Consider the following 13,364-nt stretch of genomic DNA (forward strand, 5'->3'; position numbering starts at 1 on the left):
TCAGCCAGTTTTATTCTGGATTTCTCTTTTTGTGGAATACAGAAGCAAGAAGGGGAGAACTGGCCAGCCTCCAGGAAAGGAGGGAACTTCTCCAGCTTTTCTTTTCAGCTGTCCTTTCTTCATCCTCATTCAGTTTGGCTCCTAGCAGCCTATGTAATCATGGTCATTTTTCTTCTTATCAAATTTGCATCCCATGGAGACTAAGCTTGATTAGACTAGACACCAGGGTCAGTGCGTGGTTATATGCCTTCCTCTCCTGGACATTTTCCGCGGCCCTGATGTGTGGGTCCAGCACAGTACCTGAAACACCATAGGCTCTTCAAATTCAGATGTGTGTGGATTTGGACAGGCTGAGCCAACCCTCACACTGACCAAGGAGGATGCATTTGGACAAGATGGAGCCCAGATGAGGAGTCAGTACCTGAGCTGTTACCACCTGCAGGTGGACAGACCACAAAAACAGGAACAAAGGCAAAATAGTGTCTAAAAAATATTAATTTTTTCATTGAAATGTAGTTTATTTTTCCAAATGTTTACTTATGCCCACTTTTTGGATTAGAGAAGTGTTGTGGCCTGAATTGTATTGTCCCGTAAATTCATAAACTGAAGACCTAACCCCCAAGTAATTAGAGATAGATGAGGCCATGAAAGTAAGGACCGTATGGTGAGATTTAGTGACTTATAAAAGGGAGAGGAACCACTCTCTCCTTCTCGCTCTTACCCCCACCCCCATGCTCAGAGGAAAGGCCATTGGATAATGCAGCAAGATAGTGGCCGTCTGCAGCTAGAAAGAGATCCTTCATCAGGAACTGCTGATACCTTCCTCTGGCAGTTCCAGCCTCCAGAATGATAGGAATAAGTGCCTATTTTTTTTTTAAGATTTATTTATTTATCCAAGAACTGGGGTACAGGGCAGAGGCGTGGGAATGTGAGAAAATTCACCAGAGAGAGCAGGGAGCAGAACAGGCAGACAGACTGAAGACACTGATGAGGGGAGCAGCGGGCAAGGCAGGAGAGGCCTGCCATGCCATGTGGGAATCTCCCTGGCCAGCCAGGAATCGAACCCGTGCACCAGAGGCTGCAGACAGCTTCACAGTGCTGCGCTCAACCCGCTGCACCACCGGGGAGGCCCTACGTGCCTTTTTTTTTTTTTTTTTTTTAACCAGCAAGTCTATAATATTTTGTTATGGAAATCCAAACTAACAGAAGACACCGTGTTCAGAATGGTTAAACATCTTCCCAAGGTCTCATACTATGAAACAGTAAAAGCTGAGACAAGAACCCACATCTCTGACACCAAACCCAGAGCAGTTTCCACTATGCCGTGTCTGCAGCTCCACATTCATAACCTATCCACCCCTGGATGGAAGCAGCTTTTTTAGCCCAGGAGTTCTTTTCTGGAGCAAACTCACTGATGGTAAGCAGTGCATGGAGTGATAAGACTTGGATTTGGCTCACCCACTGCCCAATAACCACTATGAACCCAGGCAGCCTGCTGCCCTCAGTCTCAGTTTCCTCATTTGAATAATGAGGTTTTGTGAGCATTAAACTGGATGATAAATTTCAAAGAGATCTGTGAGTTAAGTACCTCACAAACACATAAATTTCCATCTGAAAGTCCCTCAGAGATGATAGAGACAATTTCTCTCACTTTGCAAATCAGGAAGTTGATAATAAACAATGATCTTTAAGGACTAACCCTGCCAGAGTCACCTTCAGTTTTTCCCTGATAGAGAACATTCAGGGCCTTGTTGATTTGCACGACTAATAGGGAGGCTGGGCCCTTTATTTATTAGGCACAGAAGGCATGGTATCTAGGGCCCACAATCTTTTCAGGGTGCATCTTTCATTTCTTTTAACATCAGGAGAAAAAAGATGAACTTTTGGGTCAAATAAAGTGTCCTGATACATAATATTAATGTGTTACATTTCACACTGATGCAGTTGTAAAATATAATTTTAAATACTGTTTATGAAGGAGGAGGCAACAAAGGCAGAGATTTTTAGGGTCCCCAAAAGTCATAATGCAAAACACCAAGTAACACAAATACTTTTAAACTTCCAAGGGAAACATTTCACTCCCTTGAATGAAATACTGCTTTGTAGTTCTACAGTCGAACTTGACTCCCAGGCGTTCTCCTAGGAGTGCTGCGATCTTTCCAGAGTCTTCTCTGCTTATGGGGGTCCCTCTGTACACCCCTTTCCTTCTATCTCCACCTCTACTAGGCAAATATAATGTCATCCACCACTATGCCTGCCCTAAATTGCTTCTTGGCTTTTGGTCTCAGGGTTTGGACTATTCTCGTCTTCTTCATCTCCCTTTGCCTTGTGTTTTCATTCCTCACTAACAGCCATAGTGACAGATGGCATAATGACCTGCACTGCACCCCGTGGGATGCAATAAAGGCCAAGAGCAAGGATTCTGGTTCTGAGTTTGAGACTCAGTTCTGCTCCTTACTAATTTTGTGATATTTGCTTAGTCATTAACATCTTTGCCTCAATTTCACCTGTAAAGTGGGGAAAACAACAGCGTTCCCCTCACATGGACTCTTGTGAAGAGCATTTGAATGCACACAACACATGCACACATGCACATACGAACTGCAGGGACATGGTAAGAGCCCTGTAATGATAGATTCAGTGTTATTTTTATTAGTAATACTATGATGTATCGATTTCTAGATCATTGAGATACAGAGAGTTCTTTGAGGAGCTCACAGACCAGTGAGAAAATAGGCATGTAAAGAAAATGAATTAAAATATATCTTTCTTACTTTTCTGAGAACCCAGATGGTCTACCTAGAAGTTGGGAAGACGTGGAATATTCGAGGGGCATGAACTTCAGAGGAGGGTAAGGGTTATTCTTGCTGGCCAGATGGTGGGGCATTCAAGGAAGGGTTTGCAGACTTAGCCTCAAATGGAAAGTGATGTTTGGAGATCGGTGAGATATTTAGTGGGGCCAGAGCATAAATCGCCTTCAGGGGGAGTGGCAGGAGAGTGGTAGAGAGCGCCCATCCATACTGGGGAGCTTTTCCCTTGCCCTGCAGGTGTTGAGCACCACAGCATAATCTGCTTAAATGCAAACTCTAGGAAGATCATAACGGTACAGGGTGGAGAGAGGCTAGAAGGAGTGGTTATTTGGGAGATGCCTGGCAGAAAACAATTATGAGCATCAGGCTGGATCTCAGATCCCAGGATTTAAAGTGTGGTGAGATTAAAAGGGCAGAAATACAAGATGTGACAGGGCTGGCGACAAACTGGTTGTAGGAAGAAAGGATGAGAAAAGACGAGGCTCATTGATCTTAATTCCCAGCCTAGGTAGCAGGGGTGACAGTGACTATGTAAGTGAAGGCTGAAAATAGAAGCGAAGCAGGATTTGCAGTGTCTTCAGTAAATATGTGGTGACATCTGGGAAGCAGCTGAAAGATGACTCTGGTGCTCAGAAGACAGAGCTAACTGGAAATAAAGGTTTAGGGATTCATGGGGCCTGCAGATAACAGTCAAAGCTGAGAGCACAGCTGAAGCCTGGGACAGGACTCAGGCTTAGCTGGCTGGGCTCACAGACCACCCGCAGGGATCCCAGCCTGAATAGTTATGGCGAACTTGGGAGGATCCAAGGGCAGAGACTGTATTTTAATTCACTGTTCACTTTCTGCTTCATTCACAGGAACATGAACTTCGTGAAAATGGCGTCATTGTGCAACAGTTATAGACACACATGCCGCCTGCGTCATGGGTTGTAAACATGAACTGAAGAGTGTGGGGGGGAATATTACAAGCAGGAGAGCTGATGGTGCGCAGTCCTCCACAGTCTGTTATCCCAGAGAAGGGTGCCTAGGCAGGCACACCATAAGCAGCTCTGGTGGAGAGAAAGCTTCCACTTACGGGGTGAGGAGGGCTGAGCACAGAGCAGCAGAAACTTCCTAGTATGGAAACACCCTCTTCAGAAAGGTGTAGTCTCTGAGCTCCAGCCCTTGGAGCTGCCCCTCCTGGCCAAGCCATCAAAAAGAGGAGGTGAGCCTCAGGGCTGTCCAGACCAGTTGCTACACACTCAGGCATCCTCAACACCTACAAGAGGGCGCAGGACACACTACAAGGTGGAAAACTAGTTGCTGAATAGATAACTTGCCCCACTGTGTCCCCCGCAGTCCTGACACACAGGAGGTGTTCAACAAGTGAAGATTTTCTGTGTTCCAGACATTTGCAAAACACACACTAATTTCTAACTGTATTTCTCCATGGCCCCTTCCCCAGTGGGACCCCATCCTCTTTGGGGGCTCTAAATACCCTAAGATGTTCTTTCTCTCTTTTTTTTCTCCAATAACATTTGCTGGACTCTTGTGTCTCATCCTTTGTGCCCCTCCTTTCTGTCAACATTGCAGTTTACAACAGTCTAATAAAAGGGACAACTACTGCCTTTTTTCAGCTAAGAAATCTGAGACTCTGGGAGTCAATGTCTTGCCCTAGCTCACTGGGGTGGTCATTTGCAGTGTGGGAACATCTAAGGCATTTTAACTACAAGTCTAAGGCTTTTTGCCTTATATGTGATCCTTTAACAGTGCATCTTTGGAAAGGATGATCTGATCATCATGCTGTGCGTCCAGAAAAGTCACACGACTCAGGGTGTTTAGCGGGAAACAATGGGAATTCACGGAAAGAACGTTGTTAGTCAGTAAAACTAGGCCCACGGTCAGCTCTAACACATCATTTATGTGAAGGGGGTAAATCTCTGCATGCTCTGGGTTCAGTTTTCATTTCTGCAAAATGGGAATAAGATCCCCTACCCTTTGTACTTCATAGAATTGTTGAAAGTATCCACTATCGCATCATGCATGTGCAAACGAAAAGCCAACACAGGGCCTCCCCGGTGGTGCAATGGGTGAGCGCTGGGCTGCGAAGCTGCCCGCAACCGCTGCAGCTCCCGTTCGATTCCCAGCCACTGGCGAGGGTCCCACATGGCGCGCAGACCTCTCCTGTAGTGCCCGCTGCTCCCTTCAGCAGTGTACTTCGGTCCTTCTGCCTGTTCTGCTCCCTGCTCTGGCTCTGGTGAATTCTCTCACCCTCCCGCGCTCCTGACTGCACCCAGTGCTTGTATAAATAAATAAATAAATATTAAAAAAAATTTTCAAAAAAAAAAAAGAGAAGCCAACACAAAAATAATGCAGAATGTGAGTGAAAAAACTTACAGGAATGTAAAATTGTCCATTGTATCAAGGGTTTCTCTTTTTTCTCAAACTGGTCAATACAGGAAGAATATCATGCAGGGTCTTTAAAGATTGAGTCATAGTATCCCTTAGGTATTAATTTCCATTCTAAATTAATTTCTCCTAAAGGCATTGTGCATGTTTGAACTGTGCTATATAAACTTTCCTTTTTTTTTTTTTTTTTTAAACCAGCCAGACTAAATTTCTTAGAGTTCACTCTGGCAGAAATAACTCATTGTCATCACTTTGATAAACAGTATTGAAGGCTTAAAACACTCGATTGAGCTGCTATTTGTCAAAGGATTCTCTGGTCCATGAATCTCACCCATTTGCTCCTTGTGCCATGATGTGAATGAAGAAAGAGACCTGGCTCTTGGATCTGGGACATCTGAACTGACTCCTGCCAAGTGGCAGGGACAATTTTAGTGCTGCTGAGAATCTGACTGCTGTTTCCGCCTACTCCCGCCTTGCTCCTTCCTCCTGTCCTTGAACACGCAGATGCGCCTGCCTTCTGCTCTCTCCTTTACCAGTTTCTTATATTTCCATGTCTCCTTGCGCCCGTTTTCTTCATTCCAGATTCTCGCTTATTGCTGTGCTTTCCTGCCTACCCTCCACGCCCCACTGCACGTAATTAGCTATTTCCTAGTTTCTCCGGCAGATCTGCACTCTTTCCTCATCTGAACAGGCACCATCAGGCACAGCCTTGGGTAGCGGGGGTGATTCCATTCTGCTCTTGAACCCTCACAATTCCAAGGATAAGGGTCTTTTCCAAATGCCACCTGAAAATGACCCCTTTCTTTTTCATCTTTTCCCTGAATTACTGCATCCTATTAACTGGGTACCTGCCCACTAGTGTCTACCAAGTCACCCCACTGCATTCAGCATGAACTTTCTAAATACTAAATCTGACCTTTTTTTTATCTGGAGTTATGAACCCAGTCATTACAGATAAAATCCGTATTCCCAAGCTACACATTCAAAATTGTCTATCACCTGGTCCCTACTTACTGTTTCCAACTTACTCATTCCCAGCTACACCTGTAGCAGGCGCTTAATGTTGGTCTTGGAGGGTGTTGCTAGTGACTGAATGAATGAAGAAGTGAGTGAGTCGGGGGAGCTCAGCAGGAGCATTTATGGAATGCAATGGAAAGGCCACAGACTTGGTTCAGCTCATGCTCATGTTTCAGTCACTTATCCTCTGATTGAGCATTTAACCTCTCCACCTACTTTTCTTTACATGTCATAGTAAGTCTGATGCCCTTCCTCAGGGCCGAGACCAGAAAGAGGTAAATCAGCGATTTACCTTGGATGCTAAATTCATGAAAATGTTGTTTTAATACACATATTGAAAAAATTCAAAATTAGTGCAAAAATTCCATGATGAACAAAATTTTAAAATTTAATAAAAAGAGTATCCGCCCCCACACTAACATGATTCACCTGGCTCACCCATCCTTCAGAGGACCCACATGAGGACTCCATGCAGGGTATCAACAGCCAGCTAATTTAGTGCCCGTTTTTACTCTGACTTGCATTCTCCCTAAAACGGTGACACCCTGAGTGGGGTCCTCAGACCAGTGTCAACAAATTGTCCTTGACCTGAAATGAGATAAATATAAAAGTATTTATATATTTTTATAGTAAATAATGGGGCGATCTTATGTCTGTTCAATCTTACGTCTGTTCTTTTCTTTTTTAATAACTCATTTTTGTTGTAGTGACAAAAGTTTCAATGAACATGGATGTGAAAACAATTTTACAAAACTTTGACCCTTCCTCAAAGATAAGCACAGATTTCAAGTTTGAAACAGTTCAAAAGAATCAATTCGTTTACTCCTAACTTGGAGAAATCCCCACTACAGACGTCGGGGGCGGGACGCGGTCATTGTCGTCTATGTAAATGGCGCCCCCTGGTGTTGTGAGCTCAGCAGCCCTCTGTGGGTCCTGAGGCAGGTTCTCCAAGCTTCGCTCTTCGTGAATAGCTTTTACCTTGCTGGTTGGATTTCATTTTCCCTTCTTATTTCTCATTTGCACTCATCTGAACAGCGTATCCATCCACCTCTGCACTCATTCAATGCACACTTACTGAGTCCTGCTCTGAGCAGCGATATCTTCATTGAGCTTACTGGCTAGTGGAGCGGCGAGAAAGATGAACTATACAAGTACATAACTATATTTATTACTAACTGGTGGAGTCCCATAAAAAACTGAACAAAGTGCTATGATAAAGAATAATGAGAGCAAAGTTTACTTAAATGGGATGTTCCAAGAAGATCTTTCTCAGGACGGAAGCCCTGAAGGCTGCCAAGGTCTTAATCATGCAAACAGCATGATTAAGGAGGAAACTTTTATAGGCATAAGGATAAAATACATTAAATCCATAGGGAGGAAAGATCTGTGATCTGGGACCTGAAAGGAGAGCAGTGTATTAGACACAGCCAATAGCAGGTGAGGTTGGAAGGTGGCCGTATCACAGTGTCTGAGGACACGGTGTTTGCACTCCACTCTAAATGCAATGAGAAATCTGTCCCCACCTTTGAAACGTATGCATCATCTTTGAATTGTACATTATATGGGATATTATGTGTGATCAACACAGGCCACCTCGACCTGCTCAGCCTCCTTTGGCTGCTGCGTGAGACACTATTTCATCTACACAGGGGCACTCACACCACCATCCTCCATGACTCCCTCTCCCCAAATTGTGGCTTATTTCTGTCCAGACTTTGATCTGGACAGCATGGGCAGACAGAATGGGCTTGGATGTAGCAATTGGTCAAGGGTTTTTTTCTGTGTGCATCGTATGACTGGCTCCAATGCCCGTGACCACACCGTCTGCCTGGGGGAGGAGGCTGTGTGCACCTGGGATCAAGGAATCCCCACAAGCAGGCTGATAGAAAAGATAGATGGATAGAAAGTTGGGGTGTTGTGGAGGGAGTCCCAGGTCCTGACGCTTCCACACTGAGTTCTTCATTCTGCATATTACCCCAGAAGACTGCTCATAGATCCTTTTTACATATCATTTGGTTAAGTTTACTTGACCTGTAATTACAGACTATAAATGCAGCTTCCTTGGCTCCTCACCACTTACAGGGCTGATCCTTTTCCAAATTCCACATTGTTCGGGAATTCATTTCCCTCCACATATTTTAAGTACAGTGATGGAAAATCCATATTTCCCAAAGTGGATTTGTAAGATACTTCCTACCATCAGGAAACTGAATTGGACCTTATCTCCATGTTTTGAGTTGCCCTTCCGTTAGAGAACTGGAAGATGATAAGTCAGTGCTCTCCATGGTTCCCACGGGGTCCTAGAGATAAGACAGATGAACATGCATGCACACACATGCACACATACACACATCCATGTTAGAGAACTCCGCTCCAGACATCCCAGCCCATTCAGTTATTGCTTTTATGACCAAATGCAAGGACTGTCTCTTTCATCAGCACTTTGTAAACAAAAGGCCTTTTCTTGGGCTCGAGTCAGGTTAGAGTTCTTCAAGACCATTTGGAACATGATTTCCTTTCTTCGTAACAATTTCTTTGTGCTATTTTTCTTTAAGCTCAACTGTAGTAGGGGAAAAAAATCTTCCAGAAACCAAGCCAAAAATCGGTGTGAATACTGACAGCAGGCTCCAAAATGCCAAGTCGGAGAGAAAGAAATGGAAACTGACTTTTTCCAAAGCCATATAACAATTTATCCTTCAGCAGATTTCCATGTGGTGTTCATGTGTCTCAGCTCTCAGAGGCTGGCCTGGCCAGCAGGAGCACTTTGTCTTGGTGGCTGCCTGTTGTCATATGCCATCTATCCATCTACTTCCACCATTCTGAATCTGGTGACCTTTACAATTTGCTGCAAAATACAGATGCTCAGTCTGGCTTGGAAACCCCCGGAGGACTAACTACTGGTGAATGGCAGAGGGGCATGTAGATATTTTAAACTGCAAATGATAAGTTAATGAGGAAGATGGTTTGGGGATGTCTTGGGAGGAATGATCTACTGCTGGAAATTGATTGATTCTGCTGTGACTTACTCCACATTTAAGAATCAATTCCACAGTAAGTCCTAGATTCATACTGTATTGTTCACAAATGTGGCATTATAACCATGGGGATGTACCCACTTTAGGAGCATTATTCATACAAAATTCTCAATTTCAAAGCACGTTAAGTTATACTAGTTATTTGAATTTCAAAATAATTCTATTAATACTTTTTTTTCATCAAATGACTCTAATAAGCATCCAACTTCTCTAGTTCCTTTGAAATAGATTATGTGTGACTACTTATACATATTTAGGAGAAAGAAATGTTTTGAGTAAGGTGGGGAAGGCATGTGCTCTGAAACAAAAAGTATCAATTTGCTGCTATTTAAAATTACATATACGTTTTAATCACAAATACGTTTAATCACATGCCTTTCCCTATAATAAGAATTGATGCTTGTCTTTGTCACTTCTTATCTTGGAAGAGACTCTGCACTGCTGAAGATTCATGAGGATCTGGTCTGAAACAAGGATTCTGGTTGGCAATGTGTGCTGGGTTTAGTGACTGGTCAACTGAAGCTGGTACGCTGGTCACTGGATTCTCTTTACCACCTGCCCAATAAGTGACCGGGAAAGAAGCCTAGCCTTGGAGCCATTTGAGTATAGGCTCCAGTTATGGCTCCATGTTATTCTCTGGCAGAGCTTTAGATTTTTTGCTTATAAAATTGCAAATAAGGGCCTCTCTGGTGGCACAAGTGGTTAAGACGCAGCCTATGAAGCTATCTGCAGCCTCTGCAACAGAGTTCAATCCCCAGCCAGGGAGATACCCACATGGCAGCAGACCTCTCCTGTGTCATCCGCTGCTCCCCTCAGCAGTGTATTTCAGTCAGTTTGCCTGTTTTGTTCCCCACTGTCTCTGGCGAATCCTTTCACCCCCCCATACCTCTGGCCTGTACCCCAGCTCTTGTATGCATAAGTAAATAAAAATAAATCTTAAAAAAAAAAAGAATATGAGGAGTGAAAAAGGGAAAGACTTTGCTATATAATAATAATCCCTTGACCTCTAGTGGGCTCTAGTCTGAGGGCAGAGAAAGCAGGAGAGGAAAAGTAAGGCAAAGCATTCACCCACTGTGCACTGATAGAAAATTGATCTTGAATAATCCATGGCTTAAGTCCTTCCCTTCCAAATATACAAGAAACAATATTCTGAGATCCTGGTTGTGCCCATCCCACCCAACCTCCCTTTGCTTTTCACTGCTCTCACTGTAGGGAAAAGAGAAATGCTGTGGCTTCTTTTGATGCAGGATATGGAGAATCAAGAAGCTGAGATCTGGCGGCTGGTTTCCTGCTGTTCCTGCACCACAGCAATAAACACCCCCCCACCCCTTCCCAAGGGAAGAGGTCCTTGCCGCTGATGTGAGCATAAAGTGCGAGCTGCATCCCGTGATGGCGACAGGAAGGGAGGCCTTGCTGCTTGGGAGGGCAAGTGGACTTGCAGTTAATCAAGCAGCCCGGTAGACATTGTAGTTAATCACGTCAGATAGTATGGCATCAGCAGTATTCGAAACAAAAGAAGGGCAGAGGGCATTGATGGTAGGAGGCAAAGGGAATGGCAGGTAAACAGGATTTTTTTTTTTTTAACCTTCAAGTCTGTTTTAAAAGGAAAGGGGGGTGGCGCAGCGGTTGAGCGCTGGGTTGTGAGGCTGCCTGCAGCCTCTGCAGCGCCAGTTCGATCCCCGGCCACCGGTGAGGGTCCCACATGGAGCCACAGACCTCTCCTGCCGCCCGCTGCTCCCTTCAGCAGTGTACTTCGGTCCTTCAGCCTGCTCTGCTCCCTGCTCTGGCTCTGGTGAATTCTCTCACCCTCCCGCACTTCTGACTGTACCCAGTGCTTGTATAAATAAATAAATAAATAAATAAATAAATAAATAATTCTTTAAAAAATAAAAAATAAAAGGAAAGGGGAAAATGTGCTAACTATGATTTTAACATGGGTCAAGGTTATTTAAAGTGTGCATGAAGTTATTCATAGGAAGCAAACCAGGACGTTGGAGAGTTGGAGCCAAGGTGACGGAGGTGGTTCCACTATCATTGCCTCTGGACTCAATGGACATTGGCCTCAGCTGCCTTGGAATGTAAAGAGATACTTATTTCCATTCACATGACCTGTGGAAGCTGAGTGACCAATTGGGAAATATGTGAAGTGGATTCAATCATTGAATGGTAGAGAGTAAATTAGAATGACCTTCAAGGCCTCCATGATCTAACATTATTTAAACTGTGCTTGGGCCTCTCAGTGAACACATCCATATAATGAGAGTAAGAATTATATTGCTGGTGCCTGGCACAGGGTAATTGCTGAATTAATGGGTACACCATCACTGGCACCATCATCACATATGTACACACATGCTTTTTAGATCAAGTACCTACAACGTACTGTGCTCAGAGTTTGACACGTCATTCCACCTCTCCCCAAACTAGTGAGCTGAGGAGTAAGGATTCAGGATCTGCCCCACTAATGCTGGCCCTTACACACAGCATCTCTCAGTCACTGCTCTCTGCAGGGACCTTGTTGGTGAGAGACTGCATACACACGGTGCTACTAAGTGCTGTCGGTGGCTTCTCAAGGGCCTCTTCACATTATCAGTGTCTTCAGTGCTTCAACATAACTGTAGTACTTGAAGTGTGTGGGTACCATGCCAACCTCAAATAGGATCGAAGAAAAATGGCAGGTCTTCTTCAGCAACTGGAGATCTGTGCATTTTGGGTAGGGTCAACCCAGTTCATCACCATATTTGAAAATGTTTTACCAGAAGGACCAGTATTCTACTAGGCATTTAAGTGATTTTATTATTTAATACTTATAATGACTCGGTGAGACACGTATTATTATTTAAATTCTTACAGAAAAGGAAAATAATGCTTAAATGAGTTTACCAATTTCACAGAAGCCAGTGGTGAATCTGCTTTTAAGTACAGTTTTTTAATAATTCCAAAGTCTCCAAATCTGGAATGTTTGGGGAAAATTGGGCAGAATGTTTAGTTCGCTGTTTTTAAAACTTAATTTTGGTAAAAGCTCTGATCCCTGTGAGATACTTTTGGTTCAATCAGTTGGGAAACACTGCTTACACCTTCCCTGAGTTTGGAAATTCTCAGTGCCCATAAGCTTGGGAAAGTACTTCAACTTTTCTGTTGCAACGACTGTGTGTAAGCAGCGTCTACAAAGTGTATTTGATCTCCGAGCCTCTTTCCACCACTGTTTGTTCTTGTTGCTGTTGGAAGAATTGTTCTTTGTGTCCTTGTAATATAGGTGTATATATATAATATAGAGAGTTGCAGATGATATATATAAAGGTAATAGAGATAGAGATGCATACATATATATATTTCAGGACACCATGAGCTTTGGGTAGTAGTTTATGAAACCTTGGATTATTCTGCTCCATTGAGAAAATCACCGTCACTATGGGACAGGCAATCATTACACTATCTGTGTGTGTATGTGAGAGAGAGAGAGAGAGAGAGAGAGAGAGAGAGAGAGAGAGCGAGAGAGAAAGCCTGTCACTGTGTGTAATTGGGGAAGAGGGAGCAGATGGCCACAGATAAGCAAATTGAGTCACTTTACTTGCTTCCCCTACAAGTAGACTTAGTAATATACCCCAACTTTTTTTCTTACCCTTTATTATATGAATATTGCAAATGGGAACTTGACAGGAAATAATTGTGTAGGGGATTATCGTGTTTTGCTGGGAGTGGTAGGAGTGGGAAGGAGGAAGAAAGGAGAGGAAGGCAGACATGATTCCAGTTTCTGGTGTGAACAGGTGAGGCTCAAGTCTGTGAAGTGACAGTTTCTCTGCAGAAAACTGGCAAGGTCATGAGGACCCAGGATCCCCAAGCCCTTGGGTATAAGGCCCAGACCTACATCCAATAATAGAGAGAAAACATCTCGGCATCGCCTCTGATAGGAGTGCAGATTTTGGAGAGTCAGCCTGGACATATGTTCTTCTACCACCAATGGAACCATAAATTCCATATCTCAGGTAGGTGAGATTGAACTGGATAATATTTAAGGTTTCTAACAGAAGAATGCCCAATGAGTTGGTGATTTTAACCAAATTTACTAAAAGTTGATCATTAAAGAATTCTTGCTCTGAATACTGTTTGGAGA

This window comes from Talpa europaea, assembly GCF_964194135.1.
Source record: "Talpa europaea genome assembly, chromosome: 3".
NCBI lineage: Eukaryota > Metazoa > Chordata > Mammalia > Eulipotyphla > Talpidae > Talpa > Talpa europaea.